At 29.1% G+C, this 19,339-nt stretch overlaps 1 protein-coding gene across 1 annotated transcript in view; it reads right to left on the reverse strand.

Moving 5' to 3' along the window:
* LOC113517417 (protein Tob1) overlaps positions 1–18,969 on the reverse strand; it is a 60,712-nt gene extending 41,743 nt beyond the window's left edge. Inside the window, exon 1 of the mRNA XM_052894614.1 lies at positions 18,653–18,969. The gene's annotated coding sequence lies outside the window, so the exon portion shown is untranslated. The remainder of the gene's footprint in view (positions 1–18,652) is intronic.
* Between the last annotated feature and the right edge of the window lie 370 nt (positions 18,970–19,339).

Raw genomic sequence — 19,339 nt, forward strand, 5'->3', positions numbered from 1 at the left:
CCGTTAAATGAACGCCTACACAAGCGCCATTCAAGAAAAAAATAAGGAAAGATATTTTGACTTTCAAATAGCGTCTACGGATAACTTTTATTGTTTCCTTTCATCACAAAATTCCGCTACAAGGAAAATGTTTATAAAAAATGCCGATGTGGGCTCAACCTTGTAACTACTTTATAGATAGCTATTTGACATTCAATGGTAGGTAATAACGACATAAAATGGCAAGGTATAATTAATAGTATTTACATGAAAAAATTTGTAAAAGGTTGGATTACTTGACAATATTGGAAAACTGTCATTATTGCTATTCAATCCACTTCAAAGGAGAAGGTTCACAGTACGGTTGCATTTTTTTTTAGTTATAAACCAATTTGGATTTTTTATATGTAAGAATATACGTTGAGATTGGTCCTATACAAATTTCATCAAAATCAGTTTAGTACTTTTGTTATTAAATCAAAATATCTGGTTGCGCTATAATTTAAGTAGATTTTTTTTGTGAAACGCCGTCTTAAAATGTTGGTTCATTGTTTGTTATTCTTAGTGCCTTACAAACAAACCTTGGTGGTGGAAGTAATACTATTAATTAATGTATTTTTCTATATTTTGTAAATTGATAATAAACTAAAAAAAGTACTTCTTAACTCTAATGTTGCTACGTATTAACGTTTACACTACTGCGTTGTTAAATAGGAGAGAATTGAGTTGACAGATGCCTTCCGAGGCCGCACGGATTCGACCCCATCATCCAATATCCTTGTTTGTCGACGGCCAGCACTGTCGGCTACAACTCGATAAAGTCTAGTTGACTAGACGTTAGTAGTTTTAACGAGTTTTTTGCACTTGTACCGTACAATTGATGTAATAAACGGGTCATAGACACGACACAGTATCATCGCGGTAGCTATCTGTAACAGTGTTCCACGAGGAAGCCATAGAAATTCTATGATTAGAAAGAAATTGACTTTCTTTATTTCTTCGTTTTCATTGTATAGTGTTGTGCTCGCGACTTTGTCTGTGTGGTTGAGATAAAAAGATGCCTACATCCTATAATACAATTGATACGTACCTACATAATTAAGTCAAATTTCTTAGCAATTGATTGATAAATAAAGATATGCACAGAAGTACGAACAAACTATACACTTCCACACTTACAATATTACTAAGCATAAATTCATCATTAACATAATCCTATTAGACTTTAACAGTCCACTGCTAAATATAGGCCTCTCCTATAGACTTTCTTCCATAAGTTTTGCCAATAGTGGCCACGTTTGGCACGCAGATTTGCAACCGAAGTTAGGCTTTGGTGATGATTTAAGAGGGACGCTGCTGCTCATCCCTCGACATTGAAGTTCCCTTTTTCACTTTTCCTCAGAAAAGGTCTGCGCTAGGACCACACGGCAATTATAAATTATCTAGTAGTAATTACGCACGTAATTTTTACGCGAATAAAATAGTAAATGTAAACAATGAAAATTTCTCTTATTGAATGTTTTTGTATATTTTACATAATACATGCGGAAATAAGTAAGTAATAACTAGTAAACCAAAAGTAATATAATGCAAAATGGTAAATTATTTTAACAAAAAAAAAAACAAATCATTAAAATCGCTTCACAATCGGCTGATTAACTGCGAAACCCAATGTTTTGGCGTCAGTTAAATTTGGCAATATTATATTTTCATAGTCCTAATAACACTCTTAAATAATCGCACTCAAGTCATAATAATCATATTTGTGTGTAAATAAAACTGTTTTGAGTGGGTGTTAATAAAATGGCATTGTTCTGTGTTAATTAATTCGAATATTAACGTTTCAGAAATTTTTGTGTTTACTGCGTTTTATTCTAGCATTCTGTTTGGAATGAATGGTGCCTAAATGCAAATATTGTCTAACTATAGGATAATAGTGTCATCACAAATTAGTCCTAAATATATATAAAAATATGAAAATAATAATGATATATATGAATATTTTAAGTATTACTTTAGGTTTCGTAAATTCACGAATGCACCGCCAACTTATTTCTCTGTTTGCCCAATGGTTGACTGATAGGAAACACTATCCGGTGTTAAGTTCTTCAGATATATAAATAAATAAGAATTTAATAATATGCTTTATTTTCATTATAGAACAGTGTAATAACGCGGACTAATAAAATTTATTATTATTTTATTTCATTGCAATATTTTGGTGGAGATGATAATGGAAAAACACAGATTGAGAAAAATAGAAGTTGCATTTTGAATTTTGAAAATAATTTGATTACACCATTCCCAACGCATTTAATGTTTAATATAATAATATTTTGATTTTATGCTTTTTATGTACGAGATATTTAGCGCGATTATAATATTTGTAAGTTCCTAACATTTTGACGTTCTTACAAGCGTACACATAAAACTCTGTCACTCTGTTGTCCTATTCTTAAATAGATTTATTTTAGCTAAATTAATAACCCTTTATTTTAAATCAAATTAAATATCGAGTTAAATATTTTTATTTATCTCGTATCTCGTATGTTTTAAGAGTCGATTAGTGGAATAATAGGAATACATCGGTTGAAGAGAAAGACAACTCAAAATAAATTGTTTACTAATTTTCTATACCAGTATAATAATGACAGGCTATAGTGATTCGTTATGGTGATGATAACGTCAAAAATTGTAAACAAGTGTGCTATTATTTAATTAGTCTATTCATGTATCGGTTACATCGCAAAATGCAAACTATTGCAAACGTCACCGTTGACTAGTATTTGCATTGAGACCATCTGTTTCAATAGCAATTCGCTTTGCGGAGGAAACCGTCTGGAAAACGGTCATTGAGTATTTTAATAAGTACCAACATTGACTTTGCTATCGGTTAAGTTAATGCGTAGCTATGATATTTATTGATTTTTACACGTAATATTAAAATTAGAATATAATTTTGTATCGCCATTCATTCGATTTCTAGGATATTAGAGAGAGAGAGAGAGAGAGAGAGAGAGAGAGAGAGAGAGAGAGAGAGAGAGCTAAATAAGGGAATAAAGTAAAATATAAGAGAGAAACTAAATACACAGTTATATACTAAGCTGTCTGGTCGTGACATCCTTTTCTATACAACTGGATCGATGTATGGACCTCCTTGTTTTTTTTTATTGTAAACTAGTTATGTTCGACTCCACAACATAGCCCTTTAGAAACTATAATTCTCGGAAATCTAGGAGTGCAGCCTGCCAGCATACAACTAGCTTTATGGTATGCTAAACATTGCCAAAGCTAAGGTTGAATCTTTTGTCAGTAAATTATTGTAAGTCAAAGAAGGACAAATGTATTTTTATTTATCTCAAAATCTCATTACTATGTGGCAGCCTGGTGAGTTTAACCTATTCTCCTTCTATTATTAGCTATAGTCTATTATATATTATAGCTTATAAGTCTCTCTATAATATATAAATAAATAGAACTACAAGATATATAACGACTTAGGGTTCTTTATTTGTGTTATATTCATAAATATACTACAATCAAACCTAACAATGTATAGTAGGAAGAAAATTAGCAATAGATATCTACATGAAAGTTTCTATTGACAATAAATAAGAACAAATAACATATTAACTGGTTATTGATCTATCTTACAAGAAAGGTACAGAATACGTAAAAGCCAATAAACTCTATTCGTTTCTGCAGAGACCTATATGTAGGAATTATACATTAAATAAGTTAAGTACTAACTCAAGATAGACTGATAGAAAAAGTAGGTTCGTAAATATAATATATAGGTATGATCGGAGAGTTTATATTTGGATATTAGATCAGAAACAGAATTATAATATGAATACAGATTAATGGGGCTGTTAGATCCCTTTACTCAAAATGCCTTTCCTCCGAGCATGTAGGTATTATACATAATTTTCAGAGGCCTTCGTATTGAGGAAAGCAACCTAAGAAAACTTGGTATCAACAGTATAATTTTCTATGCTTCATGAATTACGTTATGGATTATTATGATATCTTATGAGACTCTTGCGCCATTTTTAATTACCAATTACTTTTATTTGTATTTTTCTTGTCTATGGACTAACTTCCATTTTTTTTTATTTCTTGTAACCTGTACATTATCTAATAAATTATAATTTTATTTGTTATTTTTACCAATTAATGATCAATAATTTTGTAAATAATTATATAGTACATATTTGAATTACATTGAACAATTTCTAAATATACATATTTAATTTATTTGAATGATTTTGAATTTACTTCATAATTAAGGAGATATTTACAGTTTCACGCAGCTGTTCGAAACGCACGCGGTGTGAAACGACCTTAAACACATAAAACGGCTAAAAGCTGTTAAATAAATAATAGAACGATATTAAAATAAAGCAAACTCTGCTATAATGTTATTAAATGTTGTTAAAACACTCTACTTTTAGTGGCAATATAATTTTTAGTTCTGATTATCTTAGTTCACGAACAGACTCCATTCGGTATTATATTTATACTGATATATGTATAACAAGAGTATGTTATCAGATAACCAAAGATAGATTCATCATGATCTATCATGTTATTAGATAGAAAAATATGGAAAACACGATAAAGTTATCACACAAATCACATGGAATATTGTTGGCCATTTTGAACAGATGCCAGTCAGAATGTCTCATATTTTTGGCATGATGACAGTCAATCTTACTATATTTTTTTAAACCCTTGGGAATAAATAGTATACATACTTATAAACTGTAATTATTCCCAAGTTTACGCTTCACAAATTTCGGACGTAAAGGGGGAGAATGTATTTTTTTTCACAGTTTTGATCATAAGAAAGACGCAGTATAAATAAATCAGTTTTAAAATATACAAACAACTGTAGCCCAAGCCGTTACATTTGATATATCTTATATATACTACTATATATATGATACTAGTAGATCAATTTCAAAATTTTGAGTACCCCAGTTGGACCCGCTAGCAAATAAAATAAAAATATATTTTCAATTATTTACATATATATGTGTAGATAATAAATATTAGCTAAAATGATTACTTTCAAATCAATAGCAGTTTTAATTACTAAGATATAAAGTTGATTAATTGTATACATACTATAATTAGTAGTTGATCGACTGTTATTGACATTTATTATTTTAAAATTTATTATTAATACTCATTGTTTAAAAAAGCAATCGAAATATTTTTTTTTCCTTTGAGTCATACAAAATAAAATTTGTACGGATGGCAAGCATTCTCTACAAACAGAGAGCATTTGAGGGCAGTGGTGGCGAACATACATTACATACACAAAATATTAAAATTTACCTATTAATGTAAATTGTTATATTAATAAATATCATGCCGAATAATATTTTAAATATATACGAAATACATATATATGTTCGTCAGATATGTTGTGATATACCTATTTAACTCTGAAGTAATACTTGTATACAGTTAGAGCTGAATATGTTGTCTCAACAGATAATTAAAACAATTTTTTTAAATACAAGTCTACTCAGTGCCATGCGCAGGTATTATAGTCCAGAGATTTATGGCAGTAACAATAAATGAATTGTACATAAATCCAGAATGATGTCGATGATCATGATCGAAGGTTGTGAGATGAATGGAGATTAGGTACCAATATTTTTTTTATGTGGTACGCAACTTGGTAGATAAATTAACAATGGAATATTAGATGATCTGTTTTTTTATTTAATAAAATAGCTTAAATATAGATTATATTAGTGAATCTTATTAATGTGATGTAAAGATTTATTGACTATTGTATATAAAATTAATGAATATCTATTTTGTGTGATACAAAATGTATTATTTATTATAAACAGTTTCCATCATATAGATGGAATAACTAATAACAAATAGTTGCGAACATTGAAAACAAGAATAATAGAACTGTTAAAAGATATTTTCTCGTATTGTTCATATCATGTTAATATATTGATTATCGAGGTACTGTAAAAACCTTGTATGAAACAATAACATACCTGACATTCAGTTTTGCGTATAAGTGACATAATGTAATATCAATATTACATATATACATACCTATAAAAGATATATATAGGTACAAAATATGTACTTAATGTATTTAATAAGTCACTCCAATAAACAATGTTTCACAACTTAATTTATTATTATAATTTAGGTTCAATATTTATTTAAATATAAAGATTGAATTTCAGTTTTATATCATATAAATAAATAAATACAAGCCTAAACAAAGTTTCGTTAACTGAGGTGAAATAAGGTATTTACATATTTAACAGTATAAATTATAATTTTAAGGTGAAAAACATTGTACATTATTTGAGCTACCCTCCTACAGAATATATTTGGAAACATGTTCCATCTTTTAATGCCCTTGACCTTGCCACCATAGTACAGCATAATGTTGTAGGATAAATAGTAACTCTGTTGTATAATATAAAACATAGAAATAACAATTATGAATGTTTTATGCACTTCTTGCGAGTTGACCTCACCCTTCTTTGTGATCTCAAATAAGACAATACTTGTCTTGTTTATATTTCCTGACAGTCGAGTAAAAATAAATTATGTAATAATTAAAAATATTTCTAGTACTATTTATTGTATACTTAATACGGTATAATTTAGATAAAGTGATTATTAGATTTGGGGACATCGGCCCTTGTTAGTAAAAATATTCTCTGCGAGGTCAACTTTCACGGAGTATCTCTCACCATGGTTAGTTCTTAGTGAATTAGCTACGGTGGACTAATTAATCATTTTTATTTCTACTCTAGTGGTGTATTGCTATTTAACATAAGAGAATATTCTAAGCTATAAAATATATATGCTATAAAATTAATAAAATTGTAAAGATAAATTTTAAAACAGGATGTAACTATTGATGTTATATGTAATACAATGTCTAATGCTTACACCACCATGGATATAATCTATGGTGCTGCGGGGAGAAGGAATGTTAGTAATGGGGATGATAATCATCATTGCTAGCAATACACACGGTCAGGTCGATCTCCACGCGATTCCCCTGGAAACCGTCGTGATTAATAATTGTCAAATTCATCATTATATGTTAACTAAGCTGACTTCATCCTCACCTATCATCTCTCACTGATGACCTGTCAATGTATACCAATAGTAGTAACCCCTACTTTATTATCATCCATTAAAAAATCTATGGTGCTGTTCATAAGTTCTAGGTTATAGTGGGCTTTTACCATCTGATAGGCTGTCAGTATGTTTTCAATTCCAAGTTACATACGATTATATGTATACGAAGTAAAAATAAATATGTTACTCTATTCGTAAAAAGTCATCTATACATGTCAAATGATCATTTTGTAAATGTCACGTACTTGTGACCATTTATCACTGTGATTACGATCCGAGTTTAAGCCTTTCGCTGTCGGAATTTCGGATAGCTACATTTAAATGAAAATGGGATCACGTCAATCGTCATTTATTTGGCAGACCATTGATTACAAATTAAAGGCGGTTGATGAAAATTAAAGAAATGTTGAAATTTTTAGTCTCTCTATATTTTAACTCACTTTTCAATATAGATATACATAGTTATACACGGTTGGCCGTATGTTTTAAGTTGCTCAGCGAGCTTTGCTGAGAGTTGTGCTCGGAGTTTCTTTGCGTGATACAATCCGAAATAAGCATATAAGCATTTAGAAGAAAAGTTGTTAAGTGGTGACCCGTAAAAACAAGCATTGTATAGAATGATCCCCCATTAGATGGAGCGATGATCTTAAATACATCCCTTACTATAGTAGGTAGTGTATGGTGGAAAATTACGAGTATGTTCAGCAGTGAACAAGTAACGTTTGATATGATGATAGATATATCTATATACAAGTATGTTTCATCTTCTAATGTACTTAATTGTTAATGACTAAATATCGCAGTACCTTAATAATTTAGTACGTGATATTGTTATTTTGTGACAGTATTATTCGATTCATTTCACCGTTCAATACGCTCATTTGTCTCACAATAACTGTAAGGTAAACCTTTATTACATTTCTCGTTTATTCTGACAAACATACTGTACTTTAGTTGTATATGAGATGGTATATCACGTTTGATGAATATCTGCTTAGTATTTGGCATTCACCTTAATATCTCACAGTGGTGTTATGTCAGACTTGGCTCGTTTTATACTCGACATTTTAATAATTATAGAACTTCCAACCACATGAAAGTGATATTAAATTTGTTAATGTAAATGTATGATATATGAGTGATATGACATGTACATGTCATGTATACATATCATATATAACACGTATCGACAACATACAGTTTTATTATCCGGCTCGAAGGACCGCTTATTGTGTTTATAATTATGCTGGTTCTTTTCTTTAGGATATTATTTGCTAATTATATTAATTTTAAATGAAACATACTGTCTGTTAACGTTATATATTATATTTTGTTATTAATTCATTTATTTTTAAGTTTATATATAAGTATAATATACATAAGCTATTCATAATTCGAATTACATTACAAATTAATAGCTCTGAATAATTACGAATAGAATAGTCAAATACTGTAAAGTAGTGGATGTGTCAATTTAAATTATTTAAGTGTTGTCTGCCTATTTTATGATCTTCCTACTAAGTTATTATATGATATAGAAATATTTATTGTAGATAAAAGATAACTAGGAATATAATTAATAATTTACATATATATTGGATATTGCTATTTTATGACCACTGACATTATTATTGGTTGTTGTATTGTAACCATACATGCCAAATTTATTACATTCCTTAAAAGGATACTAAGTTGGTTCCAATGTAATGTTATGTATGAAAAAATCTACCAATATAAATACCTTTGTGTAAAAATGTAAATTTTTAATCGAAGTCAATATTTTTAGACATTCAATAATATTGTTTGTATTTTGCTTAAAATAATCTCATTATAAATTAATAAAAAAAGTGATAATTATTTATAAAGCCTCTTCTTTGAGTGTAGTAATAGCTTGCTTATATTACCCTCTTATAGGTAGAGACATAATAAGAATGGAATTTGAATAGCTATGATTATATTAATGGGTAAAAGCGAAATTTTAATTTTTAATAATAGTGCGACTTTGTGTATTTCCTTCATTTATTCAAACTTTATTGGCTGATGTATTATCTAATTGTGTAAATGTCTTGTGTGTTTTTAAAGCTATATACCTTAAATAACTAAAATAAATAAACAAAATGAATAAATAAAATAAATAAATAAAATAAATAAATAAATAAAATAAATAAATAAATAAAATAAATAAATAAATAAAATAAATAAAATAAATAAAATAAATAAAATAAATAAAATAAATAAAATAAATAAAATAAATAAAATAAATAAAATAAATAAAATAAATAAAAAAATAAAATAAATAAAATAGATAAAATAAATAAACTAAATAAATCAATATATTATAACAAATACGAATGAAAACATCGGTACACAATGTTAGTAGTAGCCAATCATAAATGGTTGGGTTAATATTTGATAAAAATAAAACATTCCAACATACACTTCATTCAGTAAATAGTCATATTGCGTGTTTATCGTACATATCTGTTCACGTATTTTTCCCTAACAATGATATTTCGGTCACGTAATATTTCATAATAATCAAACGGCATTGCCATAGTAGCTTCTATTCTTTGGCAATTTAGATAATAGGCAGCTTTCGAGTTGGCTTCAATTATAGTAATTCTAGTGACGTAAAATTTTATAGGTTTGTCGGTAGTAAGTTTATGTAAATATAAATTCAAAATATTAGTGTACTGTATTGGAATTTAAAACAGTTGAAGTATGAGTATCTATTTATGTTATGAAAAACATTGCGCCATAAAACATGTTGAATAAGTGTCACTTTGGAAACATACTTCATATTTTGATTCGCATAAAAAAACTGTTAAAATATACCATTCAACGACATTAAATAGAAAATATTGAAATATTGAACGTATGCGCACTTTGTAGATAAATAAGGGAAATTAAATCATAACAGAATTAATATATGAGAGTAAACTACGAGAGATGCCAACTTGAGAATAAACTTTATTAATTGTAAAATTATAAATATAAAAATGTTATGTATCAAATCGTATAACGTAGGGACAAAAATGAACAAATGAATTGATAATCTCCGCTTTTTAGAAGTTATTGAAACAGTAACACGACTATATCTTTCTGCATGCTAAATACAAGATATGTCAAATATGCCATATTTCACTGTGATTGGTTTTGCAATCGAGGCATTAAGAGATAATATATAACATTTTATAGATAAGTTCTTTGATACGATAGTCGTTTATTTTGCTAGTGATTCTTTTTATACCTGAGAAAGCCACTGATTTTTGTATAGTACGTTGATACCTTGCTTATTTCATATATTCATTCATATGTTAATACCGTCATAAAAAGTTTTCAGCAGGACTTTTTTTTTTTTTTTTTTTTTTTTTTTTTTTTTTTTTTTATAGAACTTAGAATGGCAAACAAGCTGACGGCCCACCTGAACCGTCGCCTATAGACATGAGCAGTACCATGGACATAACAGAGTATACTGTTTCGCCCATGATACCCCCCCATGCGTTGCCATTCCTGAGGACTCAGGTGTTATTCCTCTGTACCCAGTAAATTCACGCCATATCCCACCCTTCAAACCGAAACACAGCCATGCAAACACAACTGCTTCACGGTTGAAACACGAATGGGACAGAGGTACCCAAGCAATCTTTTGTACAAAGTCTCCCTCTGGACTGCCTGAATGTGCTTATTTTTTTCTCTTACGTAGTGATTTTATTTGATGTTTTTGACACTAGATGTTATTGAGCTAAATTCAATACGAGTATTATTTTAATTTCCTTTTTTCTTGTATATTAAAATGCAATATTGTTTTTTTTTTGTGTGCTTCTCTATATACGGTCCATTTAAATACATACATATATTGTATACCGATTTTCGTTGCTCTCATCGTGCCCAGTTTTGTTCTTGGTACTTTATCAATTCTAATGATATCTCCCTCAATCATAATCATTTATTGTAATGTCTCCCTATACAATATTCAACAATATTACAAAAGTATTCGAATATTTTATTGCTAAGAAAACTCGATTACGACTGGAATTTACATGAAAACATCGTGACGTAAATAAAATTAACTGTCGTATAAGAAATTTACGTACAATAAAGGTGTACAATAGCACAATAAAGCTGTGAGTTGTGGCTTATCACAGATGCAATGCTGGTATTGTAATAAAAATAAATGAGTAATGGTAGTCGACTTGGATATAAGGATAAATTAAAAATTATACCTACCCTCTAAAGAGGTAATAGGAAAAAATAAAACTAATAAGGAAAAGACCTCAAAGAAGTTTATGGCGTGACCTGCCAAGGTGAAAGCAAAGTATGGATGGTAAAAATAGGCCACTGTTACTGTTTATAGGAGAATAAAGCATGTGATTCATCAAAATTAGTTTTCTTGCAAGTAAATGTTTAATAAATATTAACAAATGCGTCATTTAGTTGCTTGGAGGAAATAAAGTAACCAAAATGCGTCGGCTTATAAAGTTCCACAAGTCTTGTGCGTGTCTTGGATTAATGTATACCCTAAATTATCATTATAACTGAGTTGTGGCCCAATATTTTCATTTCACGCCATGCTATCGTCGTCGGTGAATTTGGTGTTACCATGCAAGTGTTGCAAAATACCGTGTTAGAGTAAAATAATTCTAAGTGACAAGTATTTGTATTTTTTTTTCTTTATTTAAGAATAATCATAATATTATGCTCTGGTATACCAAATGTATGCATTGTACTCGTATTTGTCAGCATTTTGTTAAGCTATTTTAATTCAATGTAACGCGGGTGGGGATAAGCTGCATTAATGTTATAAATATATTTATCTTAAAATATTAAGTTATGAGAGATTTATTATGCCGATCTGTTTACAGGGAAGGATTACTTTTATATTTGTGTATTATATATAATATATATCTATTTATACATATTTACTTATATATATTTTTATTCATTAATACCTATCGGTGTTTACAATTGTAAAGACGTTTTATTTGTTTATTTTTAACTATAACATTTGAGTCGATTGGTACACATGTATAACTGTAACTACTAATAAACTGTCAGTTTTTCTCATATTGGGTTTGCTGGAAGAAATCTCTTTTAGAGATAAGCTCGCCTTTGTGCACTATTATGTTTGTTTTTCTGATTCAATTACTTTATGTGTACAATAAAGAATAAAGAAAGAATAAAGAATACCTGATATTATGATAAAAAGAAAATAAAATAATAAATTTATTACTAGTTACATTAAAAATATTTGATTTTTCTTTTATATTATATCAATTTAAACTATGTTTAAATACTGCTGCAATTATATTTTTTATGTTATACATAATTATATGTAATATTTGACATTAAAACGTAATTTTCATTCTCAACTTAATAAAATTTTTTGAAATTCATTATCATCATTTTCCTGTCATTATCCTAAATATTTAAGAACGGCCTGATATTTTTATTCATATTATACAAGGCTTTGGCTTTTGTGTTTTTTTAATAAGAACTTTTAAGATTATATCAAAATAATATTAATATTTGTAGAAATAAAATTCCTTTAAGTGTTTATTCATGAGCCAGTTTTGTGAGTCGGTTAGTCAGGGCAAATAGGTAACTACTTTTATTTTTTATTAAAAGTAAAATTTAATAAATAAGTCTGAGAACATAAAAAAGCATTTAAATTAAAAAAGTTTTTGTTAATGTCATAGAATTTTAATATAAATCTCGTTAAAGTTTGCTAGTAAACGACGGTGAGTGTACGTGATTTGAAAATAGCTTTTTATTTTTATCTCATACATTATCTTATGTACATGACAAAGGTAATTTATGCATGTTGGTTTTATGGTAATTTTATTATTATTATGTTTTACGATGCATATTATAAAATCATATTTTTGTTATAACTTTGGGTTTGTTGCATTATACATATATATATATATATATATATATATATATATATATATATATATATATATATATATATATATATATATATATATATATATATATATATATATATATATATATATATATATTTAATGTATAATGTATAGCTATTACTAATTACACATACTATTATTTATATTATTATTTTTATTTCACGTACAGCCTATATAAAGTTTACAAATACGTGTATATACTTAGCAAATCAAGATTTGTTCTTGAGATAGATAAGCTTAAAGCGAATAATCTAAATATAGATGATAGGCTAAGATAAGAGATATACTTACGGATAAGTATGAAGATAAATATGTATTTGAAATATAGGATTTTTTTACTTTTGTTGTGATATAAGTATTATAGCTACTTTGACAAAAATTTTTAGGATTTTAAACTTATTACGAATAGAACGAAGTGTTAATTTCGATTGTATTTGGATAATTATATTATACAATATTTTCGAAGTATACAATTTTTACTAACATACATGCCGATTTTTTTAATCTAAAATGTCTTCTCAATTTAAATTGTAGTAACCATGCCCGCGCCTTGGCCAGCGTGACGTGAATATATTTAATGACTTGTTTATGATTTGCTTCATAATAAACACTATATGAATGATTAGTAATCTACTCCGGCTATGCACGAATAGATAGGTAGCCCACAGTTCCATGCAGGCCATGTTACCTAATGATAAAGTCTATACGTGAAGGTTTTTTTTTAATTTTTTAAAAGTACATTTAGTGTTGTCTATTACAAAAAAAAAAAATGTTTTAGAGAAATTTTATGACATATTATTTAAGAATAATAATTTGGTTTTGCTTACAAAATCTAACTTGAATACAAAATTTAAAAATATTTACAAAACATAATATGACCTACTATTTCAGAAGCTAAACTCAAGCGACGACTTGTTAGCCTCGTTTAGTATACAACATAAACACCTGAAAATCAACAGATGAGTACATGTATTGGTGTCAAGGCAATCCTGTGACTCGTGACGTCACGAATCATCTGGCATCATCGAACCGATAGCATCGCCAAAACATCAACAAAAAAGTCATTGGTTGACAAAACAATTTAGGTTAGATCTTGCACATTTAGACTATACAGATAAACTATTGATCTTTTATAACTAGAAATACTCAACTTTTTATAGATTAAAACACAACTTTTGTTTGAAAAAAGTAACAGCTGGGTTTCTTGCCCGTTTTTCTCAGCTAAAATTACGAACTTAAAAAATGACTATTTAAAAATGTTCATAATTAAGTTTCATTGCATTTTTTTTTATTTAATACAACCTCTACATTGTTAATAATCCTTAGTATACGAGTATATGTAAGAATTTGGCATACACGTAGTAAATAGGATGGAGAAATTCTAGTTATAGAAATACTTTTTATCCCATGTAATCAACATAATCCATGTTACAAAAATGAAGCCGAATCAAAGTTAAAATATAGTGCACTGTAAAATATATTTGATTGAATACAGTGTATAAGTACATGTAAAATAAGTCGCCGGCACGGCTAGTATGTATAATATTGTTTGCAATAGCGAGCTCTTATAAAATATGAAAATGTCTCGGAGCAAGGCACACTCGAGGCATGCCAATCAGAAAAATAAAATCGATAACAATCCAATAACCGATTTATTGGTACGATAAAGGCGGAAAACTTCAATATACGAGATTGAGCATTCGGCGTTGAGGCATTTTACCCAACTTCCAAAAATGGTATCTTTATAATTGATTTCTTGGCCCCTTTGCATGATAATTTTTCTAATTGACAACATTTATTTGAAAAGATTGGTATATTTTTTTTAATTTAATTTAAGGTTTTAATAATAATTGTATAAAATCAATATTAACTTAAACTAACCAGAACCCTTAGCATATATTTATTCACGTTTGTTATATAGCTGCTTATAATGGTCCCGAACGGCCCCAAAAGTAGTTCAGACTTCTCAAAAAAATATACATGAAACAATCCTGTTGTTTTTAAAATTAAAACATACTATTTTCAATTTCATATATTATTAGTTTATGTTTTATATGAGATAGGAATTAACTCAATCATTTAAGGGAAATATAATAATTTAATTAGAGTACCTTGATGTTTATATTATTCTCGTGAATATGAAACAGTATTGAACTAAAGTAGTAACGTAGGGAGATAGAATAATTATTAATAGCAGTAGAATTGTATTATCTGTCGTAACGGGGACTAGCGGTCCCATTATGAGCGACGTATCCTATCAAATAGTCCTTTCCTCCCCACTTCCCTGAAACCCATCGCGGATTTCTAACAAATTCATCAATATGAGCCAACTGACTTAATTTTACTTAATACTAATCAATTGTATCACGGTTGTTTAAACCTATATAGCAAGCGAAGTTGCCTTTGTATTTTATATTTTTACTAATAAGGATTTTCATAAGTGAGATACCATTATATTCGCCTTAACTATGGAAATGCTTGTAATTATATGGGATTCTTCAAAAACGGCATATTAGCTTGTTAATGGTCGGTAACGAGCACGTGAAATAGTATTGCAGACGTTCATAGGCTACGATAACTGTTTACCATCAAATGAGTCGTATGCTTTTATAGCTTTTACGAGATTTTAACAGAAAAGGGGGGAAAATTTAAATACAATACTCTACTCTTTACGACTTCTTTCTATGTTATATAAACAAAATTAAATTTTATTCATTGATAAGTGTACATCTTGAGAAAAAAGTATATATGTTTGTTTTTTTTTAAGTTCGTAATAATAAGATTAAGGCTGTTATAAAAAAAAGTAATGGAATTTGGTCAGAACAACGGTCAGCTTGTACGTAGATAACAATTTAATTTTGTTGATCTTATATCACCTTCAATATACAGAGTAATACTATGTTAATTAGCATTACGTAAGGTAGCAAACTGTTACTATCTGATAAAAATGAAATGACAAAGGAAATTTTTAAGCTTCTTAATATCCGTGAATTATGAATTGACTTTAATTTTTTTTTATGCAATTTAGAATGGCAGACAAACTGACGGCCCACCTGATGTAAACATAGACATGAGCAGTACCATGGATATAACAGAGTATACTGTATCACCCATGATACTCTTCATGTGTTGCCATTCCTGAGGACTAAGTAGTTATGCCTCTGTACCTTGCAATTTCATTATCATATTCTATATTCAAAATGAAACACAGCTATTAAATTAAATTATTATTTAATGATTATTTGCCTTTTTTATTAAATGATAAAATAGTTTTAGGATGCAGTTATATCAGTTTTGTTCAAGGTAAAATCAATATTATGCAAAATACAATGAAAGTGTTATCTGAGTATTGAAAGTCTCCAATGACGTCACAGTATTGACTTCTCGTCTGCTCTCAAGCGTGTATCTAATCTTAGAAGTTGTAAGATATCCTATTTATCTCAAATTCGTATATGTATTTCGAGTTTCATATCATATAAATATAACTACGTATAGCATTTTGTCCGCTCAAATCTGTACAAAGTTCAATTTTAACACAATTTACCTAAGATCGACCTTCGAAGTAAATACCTATATAATTTAAAATGTAAAAGTAATCATTAAAATCGGTTCATAACAACAAATAAAACAAAAAAAAATATCATTGGAAATTTTTTTCAACTTTGAAAGCGGTTTAAAAGAAAAATCTATTGTAGATATGGGCGATACCTATAAATAATGTATGACTATAATACTCCTAATAATCCTTACTAAAATTACAAATATGAAAATGTGTTTCTTTGTTTATTCGTTACCGCATAACGTCTTAACGGTTCAACTAAACACTATAAAATTTGGTATACACGTATTATATGGGATTGAAAAAGATATAGGTTACTTTTTATCTCGGTTAGCAAACATATCCCGACCACGCGGACAAAGTCGCGAGTAATAGCTAGTACTCTATAATATGTAAACATACTTATTTAACATATTAATGAATAAATTAATGAACACTTTAATTTTATGCTCAAAGAATAAAATAAGAGCTAGTGATCTCTTAGATACAAAATTAGACTGAAAAGGAAAAAGAATACTTGCGTCTGTTCCAGGCACAATAAAATGGATAATATAATAAAAAAAAATGATATAATAAAAAAAATACAATATATCAGTTTTTATGTTATACTTTTATATGTATTCCTAATATATATTGTAATCGTGAAATCAATAATGTCGTATTTCAGCATCTAATTCCGTTCGTCTTCTTTGAATGCTTCGTCACTGTAATCCGTTCTACTTGATTCCACGTTTCACTCTATTTATCGCGATCGAACATAATTCGATGTTTGTCAATATTATTTATTTAGTCTCACGAGAAGCACATGATTTTGTAAACTTTATTTCAGTGTTAATTAATGCAAATAAAAAAAAAAACAGATGATTCTTAATATTTCTGTATGTTTTTTTTTTGTATTTGAAGATTATTTTTTATTCAATATCACATTTGGCTCAATTTTCTTATATGAACAATGAAAACAAAACAGTAATAATAATAAAAAAATTAAGATTATTGATTTTCTTTATTTATTATACATACAAAACTTAGCATAACAGCATAATAATAACATAAACTAAATCTACGTGTTTTTCTGTATACTGCATAATCGCTAAATATTACTATGTGATACAATAATATCAACTGAAGGTATTTCTGACTAGTTATGTTGGGTGATTATCGTGTAAAATTATTATTATTATTAATTTTTGTGTATATTTTCGATCATTTATCCTAATACTGGATACGGATCTCTTCTTATACGTATAAGAGAATACGATTAAATAACTGTGCAAGAAGTGTAACTGCATAGGTATCAATGAATGAATGCATATCTCAACTGTTGCCAAAACGTTTATCGTGTCTAGATTTAGTGCGTAGAGTGTAGGTCACGATCATATTTAACCGACCTATAGTACACCTGGCCAATAATTGGGTCAAATTGTAAAAACAATAACACACATATAATAATATTAAATTTCTTTAAATTCTATGGAATTTCTGTTGGGTATATTTTTCAACTTACTTAAAAAAAAACTTAGAAAAGGTGACTTAAAAAAAAGGTTTTCAATTATGTTGTTTTTTTTCAAACAATTATATAATTGATTTGAATGGTTCTGTTTAACTGGAGAGATTTTTTTTTTCAGAATTTATAACATAGCACATGGTAAATTGTTAAAATCGAAGTTGTTTATGTATAAAAAATATTTCGTTTCTCATGGGAAATATAACAGTTTTTTATATTCCCACGACATGTATAAATTACGAAGAGAACTTCATAATACAACGCCAGCCATAACAACCTTGGATAATATAATTGTCGCATTATATATTTAAGGCACGCGTCGAAGATCGCGAGCCGTGAAAATTATTAATTTTCCTTTCCATCACCACCACGTGACATGAATAAACACAATGCATACGTTCTTAACAATCAAAACACAAACGTACGCAACGTAAAACTGAATGCAAACAGTCGCGGCCTTGAACGCTAAGCAGATCTCCTGAAATACGCGCGTGGAAATAGCCGCCGTGAAAATACGAGCACGTGATAGTTACGTACCTCGCGTACAGACGTATGGAGACAATCGATGGTGCTTGCCACTCGGCGACCGGCGGCTGACTGAGCCACTGTGTCAGCGGAACGCGCCCCACCCAAACCTCTGCCCGCCTGACTCGCTATCACAGTTTGCAATTAAAAAAATACTTTCACCGTTTACGCACTACAAAAATACGGGTCTGCACATTAAAAAAATTAATCAGGCGGAGTTGCTGAGGTCGTGTATTTGTTCGCGGGGCGGCGTGTTCGTCCGCAACTGAGTCGCGACTGACGCGTGTTTGCAGGTCGAAGTGGGGCGGTGGACTGAGCGAGCAGCCAGCGAGCCGACGAATCCCTCCCTGCCCCGCTGTGACGTCGCTTCAGGCCGCTATGGTGGAAATTAGCAGCTTCCGAGCGAGGGTCGTCGGATGTAGGTCACGGGGACGGGGCCTGCACTTGCCCACTCTAGCGTGCTGATACACTTGACAAGTTTAAGGACGTATCTAGTCGTCATTAGACGTATAGATGTCTCTACGGCATTTGCTACGAACACGTAGCGCGTCTTCGTAACATACTATAATAGGGTAATAGTGTCAAAGAATTATAGAATACAGAAAATAATAGAATATATTAACAATAGTATAAATACAATAAGACGGCCTTATTGTTGCCTGAAAACAAATATGTTAAGGCAACCTTGAAGAAGCGAAT

This window comes from Galleria mellonella, unplaced genomic scaffold, assembly GCF_026898425.1.
Source record: "Galleria mellonella isolate WM207_F2 unplaced genomic scaffold, CSIRO_AGI_GalMel_v1 utg223, whole genome shotgun sequence".
In the NCBI taxonomy this organism is placed as follows: Eukaryota; Metazoa; Arthropoda; class Insecta; order Lepidoptera; family Pyralidae; genus Galleria; species Galleria mellonella.